This window comes from Cetorhinus maximus, chromosome 2, assembly GCF_964194155.1.
Source record: "Cetorhinus maximus chromosome 2, sCetMax3.hap1.1, whole genome shotgun sequence".
Taxonomy (NCBI): Eukaryota; Metazoa; Chordata; class Chondrichthyes; order Lamniformes; family Cetorhinidae; genus Cetorhinus; species Cetorhinus maximus.
This window is the reverse complement of record NC_135880.1, coordinates 208,897,569-208,915,976: the sequence shown is the minus strand read 5'-3', so window position 1 is coordinate 208,915,976 and position 18,408 is coordinate 208,897,569.

Below are 18,408 nucleotides of genomic sequence, written 5' to 3'. Positions count from 1 at the left end.
GGCAATAACTATGACAAAATATCAAGCATACAGAGTGTTTAAAGTAAAAGCACAGCAGAGTGAATAATGAGTGGCATGGCCACCAAAGAATGTATTATGCTCAAATCTGTATTAATAAACTTTCATTCCTTTGAATATGGGAAAAACTATTTAAGGTGAGACCATAAGGCTTCATCTTGGATCCCTTTAAATTATTTTTCTTCAACTACTGTTCAAAAGAGTTCTGCTTTATAAGAGTGATCTACTTACTGATGGTTTCTGCTCCTAAAATAATAGGAAAATAAATGTAGTTTCTGTGTTGATTCAAAATGGGGATAACCTGAACTGAAAAAATGCTGTGTTTGGAGGCCATATTTACATAGTGCAGTAAAAATTACAAATATCAATGATTAAATTATATGAAATGCTGCAAATCATAATTATTATTTAATCTTAAATTATTTCATAAAACAACTATTTGTATGCTATTTTTTTCAAGATATGAATTAACCATTTGCCAGTAGTTGGCTGTAATTTCAGAATATTCCAGTTCTGAAGTTTCTGAGACAACCTTTAGAAAGAACACACTACAAGAAGTCAGGCACAAGTCAGGAGAGTGATGCAATACTCCCCACTTGCCTGGATGAGTGTAGCTCCCGCAACACTCAAGAAGCTTGATACCATCCAGAACGAAGCAGCCCGCTTGATTGGCACCACATCCACAAACATTCACTCCCTCCGCAATTGACGCACAGTAGCAGCAGTGTGTATCATCTACAAGATGCACTGCAGGAACTTACCATGTCTCCTTAGACAGCATCTTCAAAACCCAGGACCACTGCCATCTCCAGTGACAAAGGCAGCAAACATGTAGGACACCACTGCCTGGAAGTTCCCCTCCAAGCCATCCTGATTTGCAAATATCTCACCGTTCCTTCACTGTTGCTGGGTCAAAATCCTGGAATTCCCTCCCTAACAGCACTGTGGGTGTACCTAAGCCACATGAACTGCAGCAGTTCAAGGAGGCAGCTCACCATCACCTTCTCAAGGGCAATTAGGAATGGGCAATAAATACTGGCCCAGCCAGCAATGCCCACATCCCATAAATTAATTAAACAAAACAATGAATATGCATTTGGTGGGCGTGGGCATCACTGGCTAGGCCAGCATTTTTTATCCATCCCTAATTGCCCTTGAGAAACTGAGTGGCTTGCTAGGCCATTTAAGAATCAACCCCATTGTTGTGGATCTGGAGTTACATGTAGGCCAGACAGCAGATTTCCTTCCCTAAGGGATATTAGTGATTCAGATGGGTTTTTACAATAATGATTTCATGGTCATCATTAGACTTTTATTTCCAGTCTTTTATTGAACTCAAGTTCAAACCCAGGTCCTCGGGGCATTACCCTGGGTCTCTGGATTACTGGTCCAATGACAACACCACTATGCCATTGCGTCCCTTTACATCCACATGCGAACCTTGTGCTGCCTGCTCATCTCCATGAGTGTGTTGTGCAGCCCATCACTAACTGCCACTGCTAATAGGCTGCGCACTCAAGTTTGTGTGAGGCTAGTGCCAATTAAAGCCAGCTCAGTCAATCGTAAAGGGTGCATGCATCCAGGTTTCAGCAGGTGCTGGAAGTGGCTGTGTAAGACTTTCTGAACAGGGAGAAATCTAAGCAATGGAGTAGCAAACCAGAATCAGGGCTCCCAGGTTCTCTGTTGCACCATTGGAGGCCTCAGTGCAGGGAGTGAAAAGGAGGAGAGACAGCTTATCTTTCTGAATTGGGCCAGGAGGCCATCCAGATGGATGCTCTAGAAGGGCATGGGAGCAAATAGTCACTGAGGTCAGAGTTCTGGTCTTGAGGACGTGGATACAGTGCAGGAAAAGGTTTAATAACCTTACACATGTGGTCAAGGTCAGTGAATGCATCTTCAAATGGTGTATCCTACCAACCACGCAAGCAACCTTACACACTGCTCATTGTATGATATCCCAATCAAATGACTCATCCATCAAAAATCTAATCAGAAATCATGTCTAACATACATATACTCCACATTACCCTCACACACTTATCACTACTGCAAGCCTCAGACTCACATCTCAGCTTCCACAAATGCCAGCTATTCGGCTATGACAAGCACATCACCTTAACACATTACAACACAACTACTGACACCCTCCATCTCTGTTGCAGGACAAGTTGGCATATAACAAAAGAGAACAGCAGAGAACCAGCAGGATATAGGCACGGTTGCAAGTTCTCAATCCCACTCTCCTCCTGCTTGGCCGAGTAGGTACTGCACATTGTTGGCATGGACACCATTGCGGCCATTGCAACCAATGTCATTGAAGCCAACCAGGAGGTCAGTGTGTTCCTGCCCCATGCACCTTTTCAAAACCACCTTCACCCTCATCCCAAAATCTGGCATGGACTACAAGTTGCAGATGGTGTGACCATGCACTTTTTACTTTCCACTCACTCCACCTCTATTTCCTCACCCCATATCTCGCCTTGTGCATTTATACTTTCAGGCACAGGAGATCTGCCAACTGGTCAGACAATGGTCCTGGGCCTGAAAGGTGAGAGGAAGGGCAGGCATCTGAGGAAAAAGCAACCATCACTTGACCTGACGCTTTCACTACCGGCTCAGATACTGACACAGTGCATCCCTTAGTGGGTTGTATAGAGTGTGGATCGACAGGTGATAAGTTATCAGACATGATGGGCTGTAGCAAGATCACGAAAAATGATAACCCATGTGCCAGTTCTCCATCTCCCTGTCTTTCTGCAGCACAAGGGGAACAGCAATTATAACCTCCTCAGCTGGTAGCAGGTTCTCTGCTTTCATACCCATGCCACTTCTTCCAAAGGTCTAGCATCACTCCCTCCGGACTGAAAGAACCCAAGTCAAGCCCTCCAAAATGCAGGACTCCCACTAATTCTGCAGCAGCAAAAGAAAGTCAAGAACACTTCATGTGAAAGATGAATTGTGATCCCTTTAAATAGTGCTAATGGGAGTTTCTTCGTTAAGAGTTTCTTCTTTTAAGAGAGGGCATTAACTGGACCCCTGAGCTCCAGAATGGCAGATCGGGAGCCATATTCAGCATTAGGTGCTGACTACTGTCATTGCCTGCTCACGCTGCAGGTTTCTGGGCCTGTACTTTCACCCTTATCAAAATGGTGAGTGCCACATGCCACTGGGAGTGGAACCCTGTTATTTTTTACCTCTGCTGGAACTACAGCACCCAAAGCCAGCAGTGCCATGGAGCTGAATTTTGCAGTCAAAGATTCTTTAAGTAAAAGAGTAGGGAGAGGGGGTTAATGGAAGACAATTCAAGGTTGAATTCACTGATGAATTTCAAGAATCAGCAAAAAATAGCAATTGGCAGTTGCCCGATTAAATCTCTAGAAATTTCCCATTACAACACAATGTCCTCTGCCTCCTTTGCTGGCTGCCAAAAGAATCTGATCAAATCAATCTCTATTATGTGGACGAGTGAAAAGCATATCTCAAGTAACTAGACTGCTGCATTGAAACAAAGCAGACATGGATTCATTAAACATTGCACAGCTTTGTGGGAATAAACAATTGGAATGAGATGGTCTTATCAAATCATTTACACACAGTGAATGGAAATGAGACACATCTGATAAAGAGCATCATCTTATAAGAACCGTAACAATACGGCTGAGTCTTTTCATGTTCTAAATTGCATTTTTGAAAATCCAACAACAAATACAATATTTCATTAAAGTATAATCTATAATATGATGCATATTCCACTATAACCAATAGCTCTTGTTACTGAAATTGGGAACTGAATCCCACTTAATTAAACATTTGTGCAGTGTACCAGTGCAATTCTAATGACTATATGAATCCTGAAATAAAACTGATCCAAAGCTGAAAGGTTTTACATGCAATTTGAATGCACTCTTGGTTCAGTATATGAAGCTATTTCATTGTCACTTGTGATGTGGGCCGTGCTGCCTTATTCTAAGGTTGGGGTTTTCGCCGCCCCGTCTTGACGGGACCAACCCCGGGAAGTTCAGCGGCCCAGCCAAAAGTTAGTTGACTTTCGGCAGGACTGGACACTCCCGGCGGCGGGTGGGGTTGCAAAATCCCACCCATGTTTTGCTTACATGAAGGGAAGCTGTCACACAGCAACACAAAATGGAGAAGTCAAACAGAACCTTCATTCTGTGGACAAGCGAGAAAGACAATGATGTATGAGGATGAAACCCAGTGTCAAGCTCTTGTGTAAACTCACGTGAATTTTCGAATCCAAAACGGACAACACAACCAACTTTGGAAAAGTAGGTGCCCACAAATTAAATGCTTCTCTGACATGAATCTTCCAAGCAGAACGTACACAGTTGCATTTTTCAAGCGTAGGTATGTTGAAACTTCAAAGAAACCTGAAACCTTCTCCTTTTGTCCCTCACTAAAGATCTCACAAATAAATACAAATAATGGAGGTCATCTGGTCCATCCAGCTCACACCTCCGTAGAAACCTGGTGTCCTCTCATTGAAGCATCCCACTGCCTCATCAACTATTCTACAAATATGTCTTGACTATATCAATCTTTTTTTTTATTCATTCATGGGATGTGGGCGTTGCTGGCTAGGACAGCATTCTAATGCTCATCCCTGATTGCCCTTGTCCCAAGGGCATTTAAGGGTCAACCACATTGCTGTGGATCTGGAGTCACATGTAGGCCAGACCAGATAAGGATGGCAGATTTCCTTCCCTAAAGGGCATTAGTGAACCAGGTGGGTTTTAATGACAATCGGCAAACCAATTACTCAATTTTGGAAGATGTGGAAAATGATGGATATTCCAGTTGCAGAATAGGTGGTGGTAAGGAGCAAAGATGAGGGAGAAATAAAGGGAAGACTGAGGAAAGAGTAAATAGATTCTGCACCTCTCAAACCTGGAAGCTATTGATTTGCATGATCCGGTACTATAATGATCGAAAAGTATTGCTCCAGATCCGAGATCCATATAATGGGAATTGTGTTACAAGAATAGTAATCCAGGGACATGGCTTCAAATCCCACTGTGGCAGATGGGAATTTAAACAGTAACAACACTGGTATCAGTAATGGTGACCTTGGAACTACCATATTGCAAAAACCCATCTGATTCAAAAATGGCCTTTAGGGAAGGAAATCTGCTATCCTTACCCAGCCTGGCCTCTATGTGACTCCAAACTCCCAGCAATGGGGTTGACTCTTAACTGGCCATTGAAATGGCCACTCAGTTGTCAAGAAGGTGGCTCACCAGTACCTTTTCAAGGTCAGTTTGGGATGGGCTATAAATGCTGGCTTTGCTACTGTTGCCCACATCCTATAACTGAGTTAAAAAAAATGGATGAGATTTGATATGCGATAATCTCAACATATTAATATGCAATTATGCCTAATTTATTATTTTTCTTTTTTTTAAACTTCCCTTTATATAATATGGTGGTGAAAACATTATGGATTTATTCTCTGGCGACTTCTATATGGGGTCTGCTACAGTTTGCAGCTTTGCTATATTCTGTTGTGGTCAGATGGCAGCTAAGAGGTTGACTGCTTTTGTACCAAAAATGCACTCAAAATCCGCAAGGTTCTAAATGCACATTAACTGTAGGGAATGACTTGGATGTTAAAAAAAAAGTTTTTTTTAACTGCTGTCAAACTTGTGGAAATTAAGGAATATTAACAGAAAAGTGGGGTTGTAATGTCAGTTCTGAAATTATAACCTGAATACCTGCTTAATTAATATTCCTTAAAAGTTAACAAACTGTGCAACAAATGTAATATTCACTGAAGAGTGCTTGACTGGAGAGAATTGGGTCATGAATGTGGAAACTGTAATTTAATGGGAAGTGACAAAATATGTAGAAAATGGTCGTTCTATTCTATTAAATGGGAGTGGAATTCAGAAAATGGCAGTTTCCTAGTAATGACAGACTACAGAATTCAATTATTCTTCCTTGTCAGCACAAATTATTTTTATTCATTGTGGCTCTTCTGTACCTTTTCAAATAGTCCATTCAAAGTATTTTGCTTGATAAATATTCTAATTTCTCAAGTGAGCACACACATCTTTTAGTGGTTTCACTCAGAATAAAAGCCTACTTAAAGTGAGTATTCTCAGTCCATGAACTCTGATGGATATTTACAAATTGCATTCGCTGTACAATCAAATCGGATTTGCAATGGATTGAAGCAATCTTTCAAATCTTTTCAAGACGGTTTTACATCAAAAAGAAGTGACTAAGCATTTAACCTAGAGCAGCATTATTTGAGCTAATATTTATCGGCCCAGGTTTTGTAGTTGTCATGATGGAGAAACTGTCAGCGTCTCAGCCATTACCCGATGAAACTTGCAATAACTTCTGGCATCCGTGCTGTTAAAAATAGGAATAATCATCAGTGGTTCGATTCCTCTCCAGAGAGTGCATTGCTAAAATCCTTCCAGGTGAAAATCTTAGAAATCACTGATTTGACACGAAATTCCAATTTCAAAGCTGTTGGCCTCACTGTAAAACCTAGTGAAAAAGTTGTGCTTTGTTGAATGAGGTCTAACTGGATTTTCAACAGAGTACTAAATTAGAATTATTGTTGAACAACCTCTCTGGATCTGAAAACGAATTTTACATTTGTGGAATGTTAGGTTTCTGCATTAAGATAAAAATACATAATTTTAAAATTTTTTTTCAAAGTTTATTTATGACATTTCGGTTTCTACTTTAATTCCAATACACCAATCTTTATTTTGCTCTCTAAAATGATTAAAAAGTAAAAGATAAACTGTCCTTTTCAATTTCTAGTTTGCAATCTGTGAGAATTCTTTAATATGATTGGCTGCTTAGCCTGCTTAATGGCATTACTGTAGCTGGACGCCAGGGATCCCCTTGAGCTAACACCGGAATGTAATTAATAAAAATAATTTTTAACTGGGAAGGATAAAACCAAAATCACAGAGATTGCTAGATCTTTGTAGCCAGTTTCCTTTGAGGTCAATGGCGAATGCTATCACTGGGCTGCTGACTAGAGATTCCCGACCTTTTTGATAAGGTAATTATCATATTAAAGTCGTCATATTATAATAATATGACAAATATTAGCTTAAATAATAAGATACTCAATGGGAGAGAATGACTTATACAGTTCTTAGACCATTTATGAAAAACAAATCCCAGGTTGGAATAATTGGGGGGAAAGAGCATATAGAGGACGAGATTTGTTTGATTATCTTTGACCCTGAGAAAATTTCCACAACTTTTATCTTTGCTGATTGATTAAATGTGTGGTAGAATTCATAATAGAGGCGACTGCACAGGAAAGGAACGGGTGAGTTGTGGCAAATCGTCTTTTCTTGCTTTGTGCTTTCTTAAGCTGTTAAAATCATAACCTCAGTCCATTTGGTTCTTTAACTGCAGCTGCTATTTAATTGTTTGTTTCTGTCACGTATCTGCACAAAGCTTAAATATGTCAATCTGCACTGACAGAAGCACAGGGCTTTATGACAACACTAAGGATGCTATGATGAGCATAGGTTTTGAACATTAGACTTTTGAACTGAAAGCAAATACTGTATTCATAGCAGTTGGAAAGGGATGCCAAGCAATCTTTGGAATGTATAGCTCATGTGTCTATTCAAGTGTCATCTTGGATGCCCTAACTCTATAACATGGGAAGTTATTGATTTCTGAGTCCTTTAAAATCATGCCGATGACAGAAGCAATGCATGAAAATGGAAGATATTAACTGAAAAGGGTTTGTAACTTATTACAGTATTCTAGTAATCTCCGGACCATGATTCTCTTTAACAGCATATTGCCCAGCTGCACTCCTCATTGTCTCAGCCTAGACTGAGGATAATGTAAATAGCATTTATGGGAGTCAGAGACTTGTGGGGGGAGATGTAGTATAAAGGGTCAATGCTAAATATGTAAATATATAGTCTTCATCATCAGTAAGATCACATGACAACAGAGCATGGAGAAAGATATTTCTGTGTAGAGCCTTGTGTTCAGTCTGTACTGTATATAGTTAGTATTATGTTAAATAAAAGGCATATTTTACCAACAGCCTTGCTGCCAGCAGTGTCTGTAAAATGCAGACAATGGCTGCACTGCAGGCTGCATGGAGGGCTCCTCGGGGACAAGGGACCATGGCTGATGACACCCATGTGGCGGCCTCAGACTTCAGCAGAGTGACAGTATAATGAGGCTCATGCTGCAGCTCGCAACTTGGTGGAGCAGACCACCGGGATGTTGAAGATGAGGTTCAGGTGCCTGGGCTGGTCTGATGGAGCTCTGCAATACAGTCTGCAGAGGGTGTCACACATCGTCATCGTCTGCTGTGCCCTTTACACACTTTACACCTGGCGCTGCAACGGGGAGAGGAGCTGGCCAAGGAGGAGATGGGGGAGCTGCACGTCTCCTCCGATGAGGAGGATGCCGATGGGGATGAGAGTGAGGAGATCCTCGGATGCGACGATCATGGAGATGATCTGGCTAGATCACACTGGCTAGAAAGGGCAGACGCACTCAGGACGTCCTCCGCTGCTAGGTTTGTGGAGGATGATGACAACATGCAGCGAGGTGACCCCATAGATCCTCACATCGCATCTGTGAACGTTTGACTCCAGTCTGGCTTATGGCAGTGCAAATGCCCTCTGTGAGAATTTTCCTGTCATGGAGATGCAGTGGAGGCCCTAATAGTCGCTTGATTGCAGGAGGATGATGACAACATGCAGCAAGGACACTACATAAATCTTCACACAGCCTCTGAGAAAGTCTGTCTCCTGTCTGGCTGAGGGCAGATCGCTTGCGCTCTGTGATCAGGGTCATATCATAGAGACGCAGCTATGAAACCTTAGAAGCATGTCAGATGGTTTTTTCACCTTCAGTACCTGAGCCCTTCAGGAGCACAGTATCAGTGGTTGCAGATGTTGAAGAAATGGGGGCCAGCCCCATTAAAGGTGCTAAGAGCACATCGAGAGAACGAAAGAACTCTGTGGTGCCTGCCCACTTTGGCCTGAAGGCTGCACAGAGCACAGGGAAGAGGCTCTGGACTGAACAACCAGTCTTTATCTTGTGAAGAAAGGTTTCACATCTGAGTAACAAGAACACTGATCATCAGAACAAGGAGTCATAGGCAGGGAGACATTATTGGGAGTTAATTGGCAATAGTGTACAGTACCCATGCCCAGGCTGTGCAACTAATTCTTCTTAACTTTCCTATTCCTTCCGCTATGTCTTGTTGCTCCCTGGACATCCACAGCGGAGGTGGGGGCTGCCTGCTGACTGCAACGTCCTGTCTGTGATGATCTTGGTGGGTATCCTCTGGAGGGCCGAGACTTGGAGGGCCCCGGCCTGCTTTTGGGGTCCTGCTGTGTGACAGTGACACCCTCCCCGGCCTATGGAGCTGGAGCTGCTGAGGTCACAGGAAGCGGGGAGCCGGATGCGCCGGGCACTCTTGGAGTCACCTGGATGGATGGGCCCTGAGTGTGCACCTACTGATCCTCCACCATTTGGGTGCCCAGGGGACCCAGGCTGACTCCTTGAGAAGAAGGGGTAGTTGGAGTGAGATCGAGCTGCCTGGCTCCCCTCTTGGAAGCCAACACGCTGTTGGAGGTCAACTATGGCATCAGACATGGAGTTGAGCCCACGAGCAGTGCAGGAGCGAAGTCCTGGACCAAGGCCTCCATAGTGGCTGCCACACAACCAGTGTTGACCTTGTTGCATTGGCTTGCTGGTGCTATCATCTCAGACTGAAAGCGGACAGACTCCTCCATCGTGCCTTGAAATCTGAGGAGTTCAGCGGACATCCCTTCCTGATGTTCCCGAGCTTGCCTTTGCTGCTCCAGTAACTGTGACATGAGCGAGTCCAGAGGCTCATCATCTGACTTGGATTCAGCAAATTTCTGGCCTCCAGCCGTCCTCCAAGTGCCAGAAACCTGGAAAGTCCCTGCCTCCACCTGCTGTGGATCAGACTGTGCGATGTGCTCTCCAGATTGTGATCCCAAGGCTATTCTAAAGCTAGGTCTCATCGAGGTGTGTGTCTCTGCACTGGTGGAGGGTGTGGGTGAGTGCTGTGATGGGACTTCAGGGAGGGTGTATCCAGATTCCTCTTCAGAGGTTTCTTTGAGGCTTGAGTGGAGGCCCTGGGTCATAGACTCCATCGGCTGTTTGGCAGATGTGCCTGCGAAAGCAAGGGGAGGTAATTAGTGCATGGCAGTGGCCTGTGAAGCAGGGCTCATCACTCACAGCATGGTTGTCTGATGGATATTGCGACTGATGGATCCTCTCTTGGTAGAGAATCGCTGACATTACCTTCAGCACAAGCCCAGTCCAGATCCTCGCCGGCCAGTTGGATGGTTCTGTTTTCAAAGTCTGTGAGGGCCTTGATTTTGGGCATTCTGCCACCAGTCTGTGACCTCTCCCTCTTGTTGTGTGCCAGCTTGCCCTGCATGAATAGAGATGGAGAAAGTGTAAGCAGGACGCCTGTCAGGCCAGATGATAATTATGGCTGGCTTGTGTGGTGGCGAGTGGTCCCATGGACGGGATGAGGACAATGATGGTGAGCGTGAGAGAGTGAATGGTGATGTCCCTTGAACCGGCAGTGAGTGAGGGCCTTGTGGATGTGTGATGGGTTTGTGAGTGAGTGAGTTGAGAGTGATGAGAAGAGTGACTTACCCTGGCGGAACGGAGGAGATCATTCATCCTCTTGCGGCACTGGGTGGCTGTACTCTTTTAATCGGCGTTGGCACTGCCCACCACTGCCACCCAAGCCGGGTCAGTGCTGTTGCTGCCCATCCTGCGGCCAGAGCGGAGGTAGAGGAAATCCCGGCGGGTCTCCACGGCATCCAAAAGGTGCTCGAGGGACATGTCACTGAACCTGGGGGCTATGATCTTCTTCAGTTTCAGGGTCATGTCTTCCATGCAGCAATGGTAGTCTGGAAGCACTGGGATGTGAGCTTGTGGCTGGACTTAAAATATGGTGCCCTGCGTGATGGAGCAGTGGGGTGATGGCAGTTGGGCGAATGAGAGCCCGCCCGCCATGGAACCAGCGTGTTTCCCTTAAGTGCATAAATAATGTGGCGGGTTTGGGGCGATACGGCGTGAAAATCCACCATCGCAGCTGTTGTTTTACCCACCTGCTACCGCAGTTAATGCAAACCTGGGACGATTCCGTCCTGTATCTGATTTTCTGCAATCAAGGGAAGATTTGACACTATCGAAGGCTGTACAAATCGTAAGGAAGGCAGACGAGGGAAAACAAAATAAAAGTTTTATTCGAGGGCAAAAAAGAAATCTTGTGGAGAAAAATGGCTGATCAGTCCAGTTTGTAGCACATAGAAGTAGTAATGCACCTAAACCAAAACAAGAAAGAAGTGAAGAGGACATGCTAGCCGCTATTATTCAGTATTCTCATTGCGGCAGGAAAAGGCTGCATTGGCGTGAAGAATACCCGCCATAAATGCAGAGTACCGTTCCTGCAAGGAGAGGCCATATTGAATCAGCATGTTGCAGCCAAAAGCTACTAACAGCAAAATTCAAGATAAAACAACTAAAACCATCCAAGAAGTTGAAGAAGAAAATGAATAATGAAATGTCATTCCTGGGAAAAATTACAGGATCCAATAGGAACTCTTGGAGTGCAGATATTATGGTCAATGGACACAAAGAAAGCTTCAAATTAGACACTGGAGCAGGAGTTTCAATTCTTTCAGGTACAGGGGAGAATTTCTCCAACCATTATCCATAAGACTCCATGGTACTGGAGGCATTCAGCTGAAGGTCAAGGACAATTGACTGATAAACTCAGTAAGAAGGTAAAGGAAGCACAGAAACTTTGTATGTGATCCACAACCAAGACTGTTCACTGTTAAGTCGGAAAGCTTGCACAGATCTACAACTTATTGACAAAGCTGATGAATTAAAAAGCCCAGAAAAGCCAACAGAATTCAGGACAGGGTTCTCAAACCTATTCACGGGACTTGAAAAGACTGAAACAAGTACTCTGAAGCAGAAGCACCAAAACCTCATAGTGAAAACCTAGAGAAGACCAGGCAGAACATTTCCCATGAACTGCAGGTGAAGGAACCACATGGTATTTACAGAGAAGAGCAGCTTGCATCAAGCAAGAAACCGATAGACAAATATATCCAAGGCAAACATAAAGCAATAGCAGATGCAGTGTCACACATTCCTGTAGAGAATCCTGAACAGAAGGACATAAATTTCATCGAGGGTGTAGAACCATATATCTCATTGACTACAAAATTCCTACCAGCAACAACACAGAGACTGAATGAAATCCGACAAGCACAAAAAAACAGATGACGAATATGCTAAATTAAGAGAATACTGCAAAAAGGTGGATGGCCAGAATATGTTCCAAACAACCCTATATTGAAACAATACTTTGAGCAATGCAGACACCTCAGTGTTGCAGGCGACTTAATAGTTTATAGGAACAATGGAACATAGGAGCAGGAGTAGGCCATTTGGCCCTTCAAGCCTGTTCCACCATTCAATAAGATCATGGCTGATCTGGTTGTGGTCCTCTTATAATGAGAGATTAATCATACCAAAAGTCCTCAGATTTGAAATCCTTCTGATTATATACCAGGGATACCTAAGAATTACGAATTGCCGTGCAGGAGTGCAAAATTCAGTCTGGTGGCCAAGAATCTCAAAAGCTGCACTAGCTGTGCAATCTAAAAGAATGCAATGCAAAAGAACAGCTGATGGTAGCCTCGTTCCCATCCAAACCATGGGAACATCTAGGAATGGACCTTTTTGAGCTCAAGGGAAGACATTCCTCATGTCAACTATTTTTCTATATGGACTGAGGTTAAGCATCTTCCTGGTTCAATCCCAGAAGCAGTTACTGACTCACTAAAAATACCACACATTGTATTCTAGATCTTGTCATTCTGGACAATGGTCAACAGTTTGAGAATGAATAGTTCAAGAAATGTACAGAAGACTATGGATTTGTCCACATATTAGTTCACCCAACAAGTAAATGGAGAGACGGAAACAGTTGTAAGAATGGTAAAAACAGTTGTAAGAATGGTAAAAGCTTTGTTGAAAAAGATTGGTGATATCAACTTAGCACTGTTGAACTACCATTCCACACCACTTCAGAATGGTTTGGCTCTGTCAGAACTTCTGATGGGAAAAAGATTATGCACTCAACTTCCTGTTCTTCCATATATGCTCATGTCATGCCTAAAAACAACTGATTTGAGCGAGTAAGGGTGAAGGAGGAAGGATATTGTGAAAATCAGACCAGAAACTACAATCAACACCATAAAGTGCATGAGTCACCAGAACTCCAACCAGATGAATCAATCTGGATTAGAGAACTGAACTGAGAAGACCAAGTACTGGAAAAGACAAAAAAACACAAGGTCTTATCTTGTCAAGATTACGAATGGGATATTGAGAAGCAATAGAAGCGCACGCATATCGACAAGAAGAAGACCATCAGTTGAATGAACTACCTGCCCATATGATCAGGAAGAAAACCTGAACAGAGGACCAATACAATCCGAGAGTTGAGAGAGAATATGGAGAACTTGAATCCTATGCAAGCTCTCAGAAAGCTGGGAACAAGGTCAGGGAGAATGATGAAACCACCACAATGTTTATCTTTGTGAACCAGAGATAAAAGCAGAGACTTCAGGGGGAGATGTAGGATACTATAAGTAGTATTTATGGGAGTTATAGGCTTGGGGGGAACATGTCGTATAAAGAGTTAATGTTAAATATGTTACTACGCAGTCTACATCATTAGTGATATAAGATCACATGACAACAGAGCATGGGGATAGATGGTTCTATGTAGAGCCTTGTGCTGAGTCTGTATTGTACATAGTTAATATTATGTTAAATAAAAGGTAGAGTTTACCAACAGCCTTGCCTCCAGCAGTATCTGTAAATGCAGACCACAAACAACCTCTTCTAAGGCTCACAGCAATAATAACCGATTGACCACTCTAATTTTTGGCATAAATACATGTACAGTACCTTTGTAAATGTAAAACGCGTTAGTCATATATCTATTCCCTTAGCTTATCAATCAATTACCTTAAAGCAATAAGAAGATCTTCTGAGTGTACACAGCCATCAAGGAGGGAAGGTCAGCAGGATTCCTAAGTGCCTGTGAAGTAGCACTCAGAAAATTACCTCAATATTTGCCTTTAGTCACACATTTCATTGCAAAAATTTGTATCTTGTTTAAAGACATCTTTTTCTTCTTGTATATGACCTCTTACAGCTTTACAGTCTAAGTCCACGTTGAACAGACAAGTCACAGTGCTGCTTCTTATTGGATAGATTGTCTTTAATCCAGCAGCAAATTTTCATTGGGCACATTCATTCACAATGTGGTGAATAGTATGATCTGGATGACCACAGTCACATGCTGTCCTTAAAATTCCATTTGTGGAGAAGGTGTGATGCCTTCGCGTGGAGAAGTGAGGATCCTGTTGAGTGTAGACCACTGTTCTCAACATTAAAGACATGCAACTGCTGCATATGGATTCTGCATCTACAGTTAATCCATTGCCCTGAAGTGTTGCTTTAAAGCAGGGGTAGGGAACCTATGGCCCATGGGCCGGATCTGGCCTATCGCTCAATTTCATCTGGCCTGCAGCAAGATTTCTAAAAATTAAAATTAGCTCAAATGTTTTGTGCAGAGTCTGAATACAGTGCTAGATCTTTCTTTTGCCTAAGTAACTTTGCATTTTTTTGTTGTCTCAGATGCTATTTTTAGTGAGACCTGTCCAAACTCATCATGACAGTACAGTTGCTCATTTGTCTCTGTAACTGACCACGATGGTGCATGAAAACAATGAAGTCCCGGGTGAACTTTAGGACAGTGTTAGACTTTTGCTTTGGGAAACTTGCCATCTAATTTAAACAAAAGAATGACACCAGGAATTCTGAGAAGCATTATCCTTGACTGTGGTTGCCGTTCTGAGAGAAGAGCTCAAATCAGCAAATTACATGTTGACAATGCAGTTTTATGTATGAAAGCTCCACCCAATCTGCTGATTTTTATATGTGTGTGTGTGGCCTGTGACTGATTTTGTCTCTGTGTGAATGGCCCGTGATAAGAAAAAGGCTCCCCACCCCTGCTTTAAAGCTATGGTCCACATCAGTTTGTGAGCTGTGTTACACTGTCAGTTGCTTTTGTTCTTTGCCTATATTTCCCTGGTTCCAAATTATACACAATCGCTTGAACTTTGACAGTAGAGTGAGGATCAACTTAACAATAAAAGCAGGTGATTGGCTGAATAATGCAGGTCAAGGTACCATATTGTGATAGCTAATTTGGAAACCATTTTCTTAGAAACCAACACCAGTTCCTATTGGAGATATTCATCCATGAATTTGTAAATGTCATCCTTGTTTTTTAGGTGGACAACCAGTGCAAAGCATGCCAATTTAACCATAGACTGCAGCCAACCTGTGTAGACATTGGTCTCACAGCTAAATTTCTGAGGGCCATTTTTTAGATGGACAGTGAAAAGGGCCTAATATTTGTTGAAGATCCCATTTACATAATTATCTATGAGCGGAGCAAGCTTTGGGCATGAGCTATTTAGGATTCTTCAATAACCCCTTTGGCTGCCACCTAAAGGAAGGTTTTTTTAAAAACATGCTTAATGTTTAAATGTTTTCAATAGAGCCAAGAGGAACAAGAGTGCCATTAGGCCTCCCCAGTCCTGATAATGGCCCACCATTATCTCCCACCATTACCTGATCTACCCCTCCCCCCACCTAGTTAATCTTCCTCGTGGGGTGAACTGCATGTGTAGATGCAACAAGAGCCAGCAGCTCACTCTGAAGGCGGTAATGTGGTCTGAGGCTCAATTTTGGGGTGGCCTCGGTTCTCTCTGCTCGGATAGCACTAAATTGACAGACTCAGCCGTAGTATTTGTAAATTACTGTTATGGGGATCATGTGACTATACAGACAAATCAGCCCTAAGCACAGGGAATCTTAGGGGGGGAGCTTTTTAGCCTTGGTCTTGGAACAAGCATGTAGCCTCATCTGCAGTCTGTAAATAAAGTTTACTGTTTCTAACAAGAAACTAGCCCTGCATTCCAAGTTTATTACAATTGGTGACGAGGATAAATAGCGCTGATGCAGCACCTCATCTTGCGATTGTGAGCATTCTGATATTTTTAAGGGAAGAAAGAAAAGAAGTACACTCATCAGCAATGTTTCTCTTCGGCAGAATTGACCCGTACGACTCATCCATCGAGGACTGGAGTCAATACATTGAGCAATTAGGTTTCGACTTTGTAGCCAATGAAATAACAGCGGAGGAGAAACAGAAAGTAATTCTCTCGAGTGCCTGTGGGAGCAAAAAGTATGACCTAATCCATAGTTTAACAGCTCCAAATGTGCCAAATTCCAGATCCTTCACCGAGTTAGTAGATCTCATAAAAGGGCATTTTCAGCCTAAACCCTCCGTGATCATGCATGCAAAGTTTCAAGCTTAACTCTTAAATAAGGGCCCCCGGTGAGTCGATGAAGTGAAGTTAAAACAGTTAACGGAGCACTGAGACTTTGGTGATACTTTAAACGACATGTTGCGAGATCGTTTGGTTTGTGGCATAAATGATGATGCCATTCAGTGCCGTTTGCTTGAAGAAGTTGAGATAGACCTGGGGCGTGCCATGGAGATAGCACTAGCAATGGAGAATGCTGACAGGGCTTCACAGGCTTTGCAGAGTGTGCAACATGGCGCCTTTCTGCAGCTAGAGTGGGAACCTGCCGCCAGGCGTGGCACGAAGATCAGGGAGGCTACCTCGAAGTGGGACACAGTTCCTACCACTGGAAAACTAAAAAATACTGGAAGCACCTCACCAGTAATCCAAAAGTTTAAGTGTTACTGATGTGGGGGAAATCATGCACCCAAAGTCTGTAGATTTAAAGAGGCAGAACGCCACTACTGCCACAAAAAAGGGCATATTGTTAAACAGTGCAGGACCAGATCAAGGCAGCCATTCAGACAGCAAGTCACACAAGAAACCAGTCCTGCATTCCAAGTTTATTACACCAGCCTTACAGTCTCATGTTTACTAATGGCTGAGATGGTGTATGTTGCTGTGTAGCATCATGGAGCTTTAGCTGAGTACTTCTGTATTAACCTTGTTGGCTGTCAGATGATGAGATCAATGATCTATCGTAAAATACGTTAAACAGGAACTGGAAAACATCTGAAGGATTGGCCTACATGGTACATGAGAGAGGGATCCTGACAAATACTTTATGCTGCTATTACCCACTTGATAACAGGCAGAAAACAAAATGTCCCTGCAGTATTTTCTTACAGATAAAAGATGAAAGGCAAAGCAATGATCCAGAAAAACTGATATCAGAAGGAAAGTCAATCACAGGGAACAGTCAAAGCAAAAAATAAATGATTTATGTAAGAACACTTCATTGTACTATTAACAGTTCATATCTTTTCTTTTTGAACTGATGCTGCAAGTGTAATGTTGGTGTATAATTATAATCTTAGGAGGAAGACTATATTTGCAATTTCTGTATCAACCAAGAGGGACGAGACTGTAACTATGTACTACACTGGACTGGAGTGAGTTAAGCTGAGAATAATTGTCTTGACTGTAACAGTGAGTGGGTGGGCAAAGTGACAGGGCAGGATTTTCCAGCCCCACTCATTGCCGGGATCATCCGCTCCTGCCAAAACTCAATGGGCTTTTGGCTGAGCTGCCTAATCTCCCGTGTTGGGTCCTGCCATGATGGGGCTAGGAAATCCCGGCCACAGATTAGACAGATGCCCTGCAGGTAGGTACACTTGAAATAGAGAAATTTGTATTTTCAACTAACTGAAAATACACCACCCTCACACGTCGAAAGCATATTTTTCAAAACATTCTATTATTCACGATATTAAATGTTTTAAATAATCAATCACAAACGAGTATAAGCCTATTTTGAGGCTGCTAACAAAACTCAGCTCTCAAAATATATAGAACCAGTTCTATAAATACCCATAAATTCATGTCATGTTTATATTGTGTTACATAACCAGTGAACCATTTTGCTCAGCTGAGCTTTTATCCAAATACCAGGTTGGTTTTTAATGACTGTTACTGCCACTTGAGGTCTACTACAGTTTCCATTATAATAGTACAGGAATGATAATCACTTACATAACTTACAGTTAGAAATCCCCAAAATATACAAGTGGAGCTTTTATTGAAGCCGTACCATCAGTGAGAAGCAGAGGGCAAGAGCTAGAAACTCCCCCCGCAGGAGGGAGAAAATCCACACAGCAAGTAAACTTGGGCCATTCTTGTAAATCTCCCAGGTGTTTAGCTATAAAAGTGAAATAGAGAATGACAGAGTCATGAGAGCTGC